At 40.5% G+C, this 11,939-nt stretch overlaps 1 protein-coding gene across 1 annotated transcript in view; it reads left to right on the top strand.

The window, feature by feature from the left end:
* The first annotated feature begins 432 nt into the window (after nt 1-432).
* The window catches only part of dlgap3 (discs, large (Drosophila) homolog-associated protein 3), a 116,312-nt gene continuing 104,805 nt past the window's right edge, over nt 433-11,939 (top strand). The window contains exon 1 of the mRNA XM_067611363.1: nt 433-542. The gene's annotated coding sequence lies outside the window, so the exon portion shown is untranslated. The remainder of the gene's footprint in view (nt 543-11,939) is intronic.

An 11,939-nucleotide genomic window follows, 5' to 3' on the forward strand; every position in this document is an offset into this window, starting at 1 on the left:
TTTTAGAGCAAAAAAGAAAATCGTTTTACTATCATATGACTTGGATTGGATTTTTGCAATATACTCCAGAAAGTCCGTGAAGCAAAGGAACCACATTGGAAACACGTGGCGTATTGTCTATTTGAGTTTGAATAAAACATCGACAGACACACAAACACAAAAAAATTATATTAGGCCTGCAAGATTGAATCGAGTGTGTAGGCCTGTGTTGGCTTATTTGCCCCTCCTCGAGCAGCGGAGAGGGGCCGCTGAGGAACCCTGTGGACCAATCGGTTGCTGGTAATATTTCAGTGGGGAGCCCTGCCTGTTAACCAGGGAGCGAGAGCGAGAGAGAGAGAGAGAGAGAGAGAGAGAGAGAGAGAGAGAGAGAGAGAGAGAGAGAGAGAGAGAGAGAGAGAGCACCGCTGGTTTTCACTGCTGTGTCTCCATCCTCCGTTCTCCTCCACACAGCGATCGGGGAGCTGCGGAATAGGCGTGTGTTTCTGTCACTCCAACGAAGATTACGTTCAGTGAAAACGTCGTAGAGAAACCTCCACTTCAAGGTAAGGAGGCTCGTGAAGCGGTTTAATGGGGGGCTGAAGGGGGCAGGTGCAAATATTCTTTGAACGCACAGCATCCGTGCATGCAGTCTAAGTAGGCTGTCATGTGGCTTTTGTCATTTTACTGTACGGTGTAGATAACGACTAGATATTGGTTTCTGTTGGCGCAGCCCTTCAATAAACACCATGGACTGGTCGGTTTGCTGTCAGTGGGGCTCCCAGCTGTGTCAACTTGACAGGGGGAAAAAAAGAAGAGAAGTTGCGCCATTTGCGAACGCAGGACGACCCCCCTACACACACACATACATACTCACTCACACACACACACGCACACACGCACACACAACCAAACACATAAGCACCAAATTGTCTTTGGCAGGCAGTTCACGTATGGAAAACCCTGGGAGATGTTGGTGATCACCGAGTTTCATTCGTGCGTAAATGTTCGCTGACCGTGAAAGCGCGCTTGTGCGTGTTTGTGATGCGTGTGTATGTGTGTGTGTGTGTGTGTGTGTGGGTCCCGGAGAGGAATTCGCGTTGGTTGCAGAAGTATCGCGTTTACACTGCAAAGTAGAGGTGCACAACGGCTTAATTAATCACACGCGAAGCGCGCACAACGAGCACGGTGCGCGGGACAGCGAGGAGATGATTCCTCAGGACCACCCCGGTCCCAGGAATCCTCCAGGGGTGCTGCTGATGGCGAGGGGGTAGTTTAGGATGCTGCACATTTATTATTCTACCTGTGTACACTTGGATGACTAAAGGAGGACAGCTATCACAGTGAAACCGTGACGCTCTAATATCACGTTTTGCGCTCCTTTGAAAGATGGTGACAAATCTCCCTCTTAACATCTGGTTCCATATAAATTGTCTCAGTTGCCGCCCCATTCCCCTTTTCCCACATCCGTGCAGTGCAGTCCTTCTTTTGGCACCGCCTTATTATATTTTATGATATTAGTTGGATCATTCTGATAATGTCAAAAGATCAGATGGATCAGGAATAGAGCATGGCTCATCCACACCAGGCAGGCGTGGTTTACTGCCTGTTATGTGACATTCGATATAAAGAATTATTGTGGGTTATGGGTAAATTAGAGACTATATAAACTTGAAAGCTTGACTTAAAAATGTGTTAATCTTTGTCCCAGACTATAACTGAATCAACCTGAGCTTTTTTGCCTCAGATGACTGGGATTCCAGGCTGCATCCAGTGTGTGTGCATGTGTCTGTTGGTGCCTTTGTGTGTGTGGGTGGGGGATTGCCTTTATGGAGTATATAGTTAATGCTTTAAAGGGCTTTGATGCTGTGTGTGATGTACATTACCTAAACATCCTCGCATACAAATTCATGTGCCTCCAAAACCTGGTTGCATGAAATAAATACCATTGGATAACAAAATGGAGTGTTGAATGACTGACCAGATACTGTAGTTATTAGTGTCAGTGTAATAAATTATTAATGCTACAGTATAGAGCATCAAACCCTCAAATAGAACATTGGTCCTGAAAGCATGAACCCATATGTTGAGTGAATGTGCCATATCCAGCTTTCTCCCTCCCACATCCTCTGGGTTTTGCTCTTGAGTCTTTCCTGCTTGCACACCCAGTTTGCAGAAAGAGATGGTTTCCAATGGAGACACCCTCATTCAACTTCACTTTTCTGCCCGGAATCTGTCAGATGTGAAAATGGTGTGTTGAAACAGCATGTTCTGTCATACAGCAGGACATGTTGCTCGTTTTGTCCCTTAAATGGTTAAGAGGGTCACACAGGACAGCAAACAATTACGCAGAAAAAAAATTGTTCCACTGAAATAAACTTTGTTAGCTAATATACTCTTATCACAGTATACAGTACATTTACAGAATATGCCATAAACACTGAATAAATTACAGTACTTTTATATTAAAATTCCATTTACTGGAAAACAATGCATTTTTAATTACAACTGCTGTGCTGTAGGCATAAATAAAAACTCCAAAAAGCAAACAAAACCACTGCAAATTGTTGAGTGCAGATTTGGAACAATCTGAAACCTCTTCTGTCTAATCTTTGTCATCTTCATTCACCAGAAAATACAGCATATTAAGAGAGAAAGATTGTATCAAAATGCTGGTTCACTGTGACTTATCAAGTCTCATTCAACCTTAAAATTGATTTTCTTTTCTTGAACCGAGCCAAAAAAACTGCAACAGAAAAGGGGGCTCAGTGGGATGAACATTTTTTTGCGGTGTGTAGGGTTGAATTTGCCAGGGCTCATTTTGGTGCATCAGCACACATTGCACAAATCCCATTATTTCTTTTCACCATCACATACGAGGCTCGGTAATGATGCTTTGTCTCGATGGGTGCATGAAGATTAAGTGTCATGTTGGCGTCTGTTTAAGGTTTCTGCACACCCCGTTCTCTCGGAGGAATAAGCAATGCAGGGAGTGGGGGAAAGCATTTCTGATCTATGATAGTAGATAGAAAGAAGACAGATGTTGACAGGTATCAGTACATTAAAGTTGTAGTAATCCTACTGTAAGATTTCAGTCCCAGTTGATTTGGTGACACCTGTGTTTACTGGTCTTAGGAAGTGTGGTTCAATAACAGCAAACACTCTGAGCAGCTATTTTGTCAGGAATATAACTATCGGTTTACAGTGCAGCTAAACAAACTCACATTGTTTAAATAAAGAAGCCGGTCAATAATAATTACAGCCATGATCTGATTTCATGCTGCGCACAGTGCGAATAATTTCCCACACAATGGCAGGGCACAGAGTTGGTTACCTTGCTGAGAAGGTGAAGTAGAATGACCTGCTAACACAAAAATGCCAAAAATGACTGTTTGATGAACAATTGCGGTCAGTGCTAACCGCTGTGACAAATCTATTTCATTACACATGGCTGCTTCACAATAAAAGTCACCATGTGTTTCACTAATTTAATGCTTTTAATGTGAAGTAGAGGAAGGAGGAAATATTTGGTTTGCATTAGAAGTAACTTAATACAGTTCTGATATGGCTGTGAGAGTGTTAACAGTAAACAGTGAGGCTAACATTAGTGAGAAAAATTAAAAACAGTAACACAAGATTACACACTGCATCATTTCCTGTAAACCCCTTATGCGTGTTAGGGTAATTTGAATCCAGGGGATGGTGGACTCTGCCACTAATACAAATGACTATATAATGACTATATAGTGAGGTATTAAACAATGTAAATACACTGAAAGGCTATTTCTGAAAAAAAAAAAGCCAATCATAAATAGTATCAAAAACAAGGTTTGGTTTCATGACAGTCTCAATGATTATAACTTTAAAGTCTCCTGTATGAAATGAAATGAAAAAACTATTTCTTTGTACAAAGTAGAGCAATGCCCAATATCTAACGGAATATTATGATTTGAACAAATCATATGTAATTCACGAAATTGTTTACATTGCTGATTGTGAATGCTCCGAATTAATTTCATCTTTGCTCATACGGGTCCAATAAATGACCCCCAACCACCCAAGTGATGCCAGTAAGTGAGAGTTCTGAGATTTGCTAACGTGTCATCTAATGTTATCAAATGATTCCAGACTTAAAAGGAAAACTTAATTTGGATTCGATATGAGATTAGTTCATACCTAATGTAATAAACAGAATATTATTGAGGAAGGTAATGGCTCGTGGACCATCTTCGAAATGTTGAACAATATTACATATCAGATTTCCTCACCATTAATAGCTGCTTTAGAGTCAAACCTTTCAGATCCACCATTACTTCATTCCCCCAATGCATGCTGGCACTGATAGAGTATCCCTTTGCAACAAAGCACTTTATTATCATCTCTACAGTATATCAAAGCTCCATGCTGAAATCTTGCAGTATAGTGGAAAGCAATAGCAGTCTGGATGACCAGGGGAAGGGCTTTGAGAATTTTCATATTGTTACAGTTGCCTCTAAAGCCGAATGCTGCATGGAAACATAGAGCATAGAGGATGGTGTTGTTCGAAAGAAAAGCTTTTCATGTTGATATAGTGCATTCATTTAAAATCTAGATGAATGGGTGCTGCCGATGAGAACGATATGATGAAGAAGTGGGCAGCTTTAAGAGCACACACACATGCACATATATACAGGTACTTACGCAGATAGCATCTTTCCCTCCCTGCATGCTTTCTGCTCATCTCTCTACCTCTCTTTCCCCTTCAGCCCAGACTCTTGTAAACCACACTCAATGTTGAGCCATCAAGAGGCCATTTTGCATATTGCATATCAATAAAGAGCAGTCAACTCTCGAGCTTTATTGGGCTCTCACAGACTTAGATCAGAGGACATGCATGCACAATATAAGCATACCATGTTCTGTCATCTATGCATTTTATGGAGGTTTAGTTTAAAGATGTTGTCTGGTAGATCAACCAGTCAACTTTTATGGATATGGGAGCAGCAGTTTGGCAGCTATATCACTAAACCCATAATGGTAACTAGATTTGAAGCAAATCAAAGTACAATAACAGTGACAGATGTGAAGTAAACTATACTAATCTGATGAAATTCAGTTGCGGCTTGAAGTCACAGGAGGCATGGTCATGAGTCTCAATTTGAGTGATTAAGATGTAGATTTTTTTTTATTCTAGTGTAATATTCAGCACAAGTTCTGAAGAGACTTCCATGACTGACTCATGGTTTAATTTGACTTACTTGCTAATACCCCTGTGGTAATTAACAGTATAACATTTACCTTTGAGTTAATCAGTGGATGTTACATTAGTCATTTAGAATGTTGCCTGTCCTGCAGCTGTATCTTCCTCACGGAGCCAAACAGAGGAAGGAGGGAGATTACTGTCGTTATGAAACACACGCCAGCAGAGATGAGATGATTAAGTGTTGCAGACATTATTGAGGCTAAAATAATCAGGTACATACAGTTTTTTTCTCTAATACACAGTGGAAAAAGTTATTCATTACTGCAACATTTAGTTGCAGTGGATGAAAAATCTGCAATCCACAGACTTGTTGTAGACAGACATTAGTCATGAACATGATATATGCAGTGATGGCTGCATTTTAACAAAGGTTAACTGAAGGAGCATTACTGTTATATGGCAGTTATTAAAGGTGGAATGAATCATGTCAATAATGTAAAATTGCAATGGTGTAACATAGTGTACACAGTGTTTAGGAGACTGTGGAAACATCATTTCTTTCACGAGGATAGTTGCTCGATGGAGATATCCCCTGGTGAAGTTTAGATACTGTCGGTGGTGAAAAACTGCAACTCCATTGCCATTGGTCAGCTCTGCTAAGGCCTGAATGACATTCAACATTTTTAGAATTCTTGCTTTCAACAATATCTCTGCATAGCAACCGCAGTACACTTTAAGCTACAGTGCAACATTTTTGGTGATTTATTTATTTGTTTTCTTGTCAAGAGTTAGATAAGAAGATGGATACCACTCTCATGTTTGTACACTAAATATATAGCTACAGCCAGGAGACAATTAGCTTAGCTTAGCTTAGCATGAAGACTGGAAACAGCTTGTCTGGCTATGTACAAAGGTAAAAAAAAAAAAAAAATCTGCTTACCAGCACTTCAAAAGCTCACTAATTAACAAAGCAAGTCGTTTGTTTAATCCGTACAAAAACTCAAGTGTAAAAGTGACAAGACTTCAGGCAGTGACTGCGCCTGGCTGAGGAAGCAATCTTATCATCTAACTGGCAAGAAAGTGAATAACCGTATATCCCAAAATGTCAAACTATTCCCTTAAGGTTAGGGAAAGATTGTGGTTATGACAAATAAGCTATCATCTGGAGTGAGATTTTTGATGAGCTTAATGGATGGGCCCATTGGCAGTTTTTGATGAATACTGGAGGTGGGTCACTTCAATCAGACACTGAATTGGCAGTTGAAAGCAGCAAATAAAGGGACTGTTTTAAAATTCTGACAGCAACAAGATGAATGGCTCACAGAGGACGAGGTTACATTTGATCAGTTGAAGTGAAGGAAACATTCACTGATAGAATTGGAAGCGGGAAAGGATAAAAAAAAAAAAAAAGACAGTGAACTTTCACTAAGCTTTATTACATCTGAAATTAAAAGCAAATCCTTATGAAGATGATTGGCTTTTGGAGGTATTTATGCAAACTACATATACAGTGATTAAGTAAAATAATTCACGTTGGTATGGTCAATATAATATTCCTATAGGCAGAGGTTAAGGCTGTTCCAATTGCACTTAATACCACCCTGACATTTTCTAAGTGTGTTTGTAGTAATATTAATACCAATCTTTACTCCTGTGTCAAAAGGGCTTTCTCTGTCGCTCTCTCTGTTGGCAGGCTTGGAGTACTGGCGACAAGACAAACACTAATAAAATAGTGAGGCCCGTATTGTTAATCCAGGATAGGTGGGGTGGGGGCATCACATCCACATGCACACAGTCACATGGATGCTTTGTCATATCCATCACACTTCTCTTTTCATTCTCAGCTCTCCCCCTCATATAACCTTCATTGTTCCCTCTTTCTGGATAGTTAGCACCTTTTTCTGACACATTTCTTATAGAATGATGAATATTAAATCACACTCGCTGTTGTTACTGTAGGATGACGGGTCGATCCAAACTCATGATCACTATTCACACAGTACACACTCACAGTAGATCTATGGACCACTCATCATACTCAAAATGATGTAATGTAGAGAAAGATACCCACCCAACCCCCAATACTCCCAATACAAACTCTGTGTCTGAATCGTCTTGTCGTGGGGACCTGAAACAGAGCTTGCAGGCAAGCGGCAAGGTTAAAGAGGCGAGGGTAATTGCTGTAACCTATCTGGGTGGAAAAATGTTTGCTCGTGTTCCCAGTGTACTCTTCTCTGATGCACTTGGGCATGAAATTGTTCCCCTTTCCACCCTAGCAAGCTCCAAACCCAAGTCCATCGCCCATCCCTAGCCAGGCGAGCTGGCCTTTCTGCATATGTGTGTCTTTGCACGCCGGGGTTGTCTGTTGCCTTGGGTCACATGAGTGTGTGAGTGTTTATTTGAATGTTTGTTGATGTGTGTGTGTATGTTTGTGAAGGGGTGGGGGTAGCGGCGGATGGGTGGGTGTTGGGTGTCAGCTGGCCCTCTCCATTCCTCTCTGACTGACAGAATAAGTGAGCGAGCGCTGCAATGATTATGGGCTGCATGGAGAACTGCGGCAGAATGATCACTGAGCATTTCACGCTAAAATCAGAGAGAGAGAGAGAGAGAGAGTGAAAAACAGACTATGAGAGAAGCTGATTTTAGGAGGCTCAAGTGCTTCTGGAAAGGAAAACATACTGTATTAACATGTTCATTCATATATTGATAGAGGAATGTGTTTGTTAGCGTGGGAGGGTGTGTATTTTCAACATTGCCCCCTTTCATGATTGATGAATTGATACATTACATGATTGATGGCCATGACTTACAGCCATTCGTTACACAGGGGAGCATTAGAGTTCAACAAGTCATATAGTATGAAAAATATAGCTCCATTCTTGTGTGTGGTTTTTTGTGTGTTTGTGTGTATGTAAGCCCCTGTACCCTGAGAAAAGTACAATAGCATATATCCAACATGCTTTCTGCTGTGTTATGTGCTTGAAAACCCCAGGAGATGTGTTTTTATAGCATATAACTGTATATAAGTAATTGCCAAGGGGATTACACACACTCTGTACACTGTTTCCCATGTCAGTTCTGTGAAGGAGAAATATAATAAGCAGTTGGCACCCAGTTGTGAAATACACATTCTTTTTCTGCATGATTGCATTAATAGGACACACGATTTCTTTATGAAATGACTCTTATTTATCAAGACAGAAATTAAGTGTCTTTAATGAGTTTGTATTTTTAATTAGTGATAAAATGGTTAAGTGTTATTGTGTCAGTATTAGAAAATTAAATAGATGTAGGCTATCTCCTTGCTGTTCACTAACCCCCGCTCCCTTACTATTATTACACCTGGCGAGCTTTCCATTCTCAAATAGGAGATTACAATAACATTGACTGATCTATCATTCAAAATTGAATTGAAACAATGAGTAAACAAAAGCAGGCTTCTCATTTCAAGCCGACAACAGTTGATTCTCTTGGCTGAAATGACAAATATCACTATGTGTTAGCTAGCTTTGGCTAATTAGCTGATGCTAATGCCGCAAATAACCTGAAAATTCAGTCTACAGCTGCATTTTTAATATTCCCAGCCAATTTGCTTTAAAACATGAACCCTGTAAGAATGTTCAGAATGGCTACTTACATCATACAATGCTAAAAGACTGAGACTAAAGCTACATTAAAGTCAGCATTATCTCCAGTTGATTATCCAAAGACGAATTGTTGAGCTAGTTAGCCAGGAGTGCTAACACTTGCAGTTTATTTTAGAGCTGAAAAACACATTTTTTAATTAATTCCTTGCAATTTTACTGTTGTGTTTTTGTTTTTTGGAGGGCTAAAAAAAACAACCACTGATGTCATAGAACAAGGCCAAATGAGTCAGATCAGTCACTCAAGAGCATGTAGCTTGATTCATGGAAATCCTTAAAACAAGTTGATTGATTGGATATGAAATTATCCCTCCCCAGTGGCAAGTAAATGGGAACAACATTAGAAGACTTGACACCAGATTAAATGACTTGTGGATGTTTTTATGGTCTAGGCATGGCTTTTCCCCTTGTGCCTGCACCATAAGAGGGATGTGTTTTACCTGAAGATGATCAGAGGATGAAGAAGCAGGAGCAGGAGAGCGGGAATAAAGGAGGGTTGGATGATGGCCTAATGGAGTGGATGAGCAATTGCGCCAATGACTCAGGATGAAGGGCTGGCAGTCATTTGATGAATGGATGAGGGAGGGGAGAGTGGTGGGAGGGAAGGAGGGAGAGAGATATGAAATGATAGAGAGAAGTAGTCTTTAAATGCTACATCATGGGGTAGCTATTCATTCCATTTACCTCCCCTTCTCTCCTAAAATATCTTTGCATCTTTCCCCCTTTTTTCTTTTTCCATTTTTTTTCTCACTTTCAGTTCTTAGATTCCCATCATTCATTTTTCTTCCTTCATCCCTTCATCCCATTTTTTCTGGCTCCCCTTCTGCCAATTTTCTGTCTTTTGGCTTTTATTTCTCACTTTTCATTCTCCCCTTTTTTCCTTCCTTCTTCCTTTCTCTCTTCCCTCCACTCATCATCTCATCCTCTCCACTCCTCCCCCATCTCATCTTCTGCCTATTTCCCTAATGCCCTCTTAATATCTGCCTCCATCACTTTTTGCCCTGCCTCCATTATCTAGACTTTGTCTCCCATTTTTATTTCACTACATTTTTCTAACCTCTCTGCCTTACTTTAATAGCTGTCACGCTCAATTCCTCCCCCTACTCCACTCTCATCTCCTTGCGACCTCTATCTCTCTGCCTCTTTGCAAACCCCCCATCGGCCTAACAACAACATTCCTGCCTCCCCATCACTCTCCCTCTGCATGTCTTTCTACCTCTTACGTACGTCCACTAGTCCTTGCCTCCTCTCCCCAGCCTCCTCTTTCTCTTGTAAGCGGGGCAGGTGGCAATGCGAGTACACGCTTTCAGTGGGACAAGCCTGCGCTCAGATTTAAATAGATAATGGCATAGCCCTAGCGCGTGTTGGGCTCTCTGAATAATGCAGGAGATCCTGAAGGCATTGTTGCCAGGCATCACTGATGGTGACATGCATATGCCAGGTCGCAAGCTTGCAATATTGATACCGAGAGAGGAAGGGACTCAGTGGCAGTTATTTTTATCCCCTGCTCGGCCCTCCCTGTATATCAGCTTTAGTCTTTGAACTTAAAGTTGACTCTTGTGGTCAAGCTAAAGAGATCATCCTCCCAAGAAAAACATCATCAGTTGTTTCCACAAGTGCTCCAAAACGACATATGTTACATTCAAGTGACAAAGCTCTCTAGAGACCACAGTATGGCTCTTGTCCATCAGGATGAAGGGAGGAAGTCAGATGACACTATTATAGTCACAGTGTCACCAAAGGGAAGAAGTCGGGGTGGATCAACAAAACATGGGAGACTGCTGTTTATTTCACATTTCCTACTGACAGTAAAAAAAACAAAAACAGTTTCCTTCAACAATGACCACGATCATTCATTAACTTTTACCAAGAGGTCTTGTATCCATGACAATGAAAGTCCCTTTAGCCTCAACGAAGTACTAATTTTAACCCAAATCAAGCCAATGTTTTCTAATCTAAGTATTTACTTTAACCTAAACCATGATCATTCTCTTACCCTAACCAAGTTGTGTTTGTACCTAAGCCTAACCAAATCTGAACTATCATAGTCAGATAATAAAACATATTTATTTTTCAAACAATAGTATATAACAGTTTTGGAAGGCAGTGAAAAAATATTGTTGTCCTGCTGATAGGGGCATCAGATTCACTCGTCCTTCATTCTGGAGGGCAGTTTCAAATGATTTTGTTGTTTAATTTGGATAATCTGTTGACTTATATGTATGATGTGAGTCCTCAAATGCTGCAGTTGCATGTGGTGCTGCTGGTTTGGAGTAGTGGAAACCAGTGGCTGTTTGTTGTATAGGCGATGGGCAATTGGCTAGGGAACCAGTGTGTGGGGGCTGCACAGAGAAGGGGAAAAAACTACTTAGCAGCCCTCTCGCACCCTTTCCTCTGACTGAGTCATAACTTATTTTTATCTGGACACACAGACATGACAAAGGGACTTCTGGAATCAGGGTGGCTTACAAGGATTTACAAGATATATCTCCTTGTCTGTTGCTGATGAATGTTCATAAATCCATGCTGAAATTGAAGAAAAAGAATGAGACTTCACGTAGGCCACCAAAACATCCAGAACTGCCACTTTTGGCATCTTATTTTCACCAAGTCAAGCAGTGAGGGGAGTTTACCTATAAACTGCTGAGAATATACACACCAATTACATCATGCATCCTCAATCATTTGCTCCAGTTCTGCATAGTCTTGATCTGTGGTGTGTGTGATAGGTGACAAGTAGTGATTACTCCATTTAAAAATGAATTTATCACCAATTTAACATAGCCGGTGCAGCCAAATTTATTTGAATAGTTTAAATGGGCAATTATTTTCATTATCCATCTCTTTCAAATCATTGTAAACAGGATAAAAGACATGTGGTACTGTTTTGCAAAACATTGCATGTATCAAAATGTGTGTTTTTATATTTAAAAATCCCAGCCTTGGCTGCAAATTATTTAAAATTACTAAAAAAAAAAAACATTCTAAACATTCTAGTCCCCTAACTCATATGTATGCTAAGATGTTAGCATGGAGCATTGGACCAGATTCTTCCAGTGATACATGAATGTGATATCAATGATGTCATACTGTAAGTGCTCAAATGGTACCACTGGGGAATTTACTCATTAACCACT

Source organism: Thunnus thynnus, chromosome 15 (assembly GCF_963924715.1).
Source record: "Thunnus thynnus chromosome 15, fThuThy2.1, whole genome shotgun sequence".
In the NCBI taxonomy this organism is placed as follows: domain Eukaryota; kingdom Metazoa; phylum Chordata; class Actinopteri; order Scombriformes; family Scombridae; genus Thunnus; species Thunnus thynnus.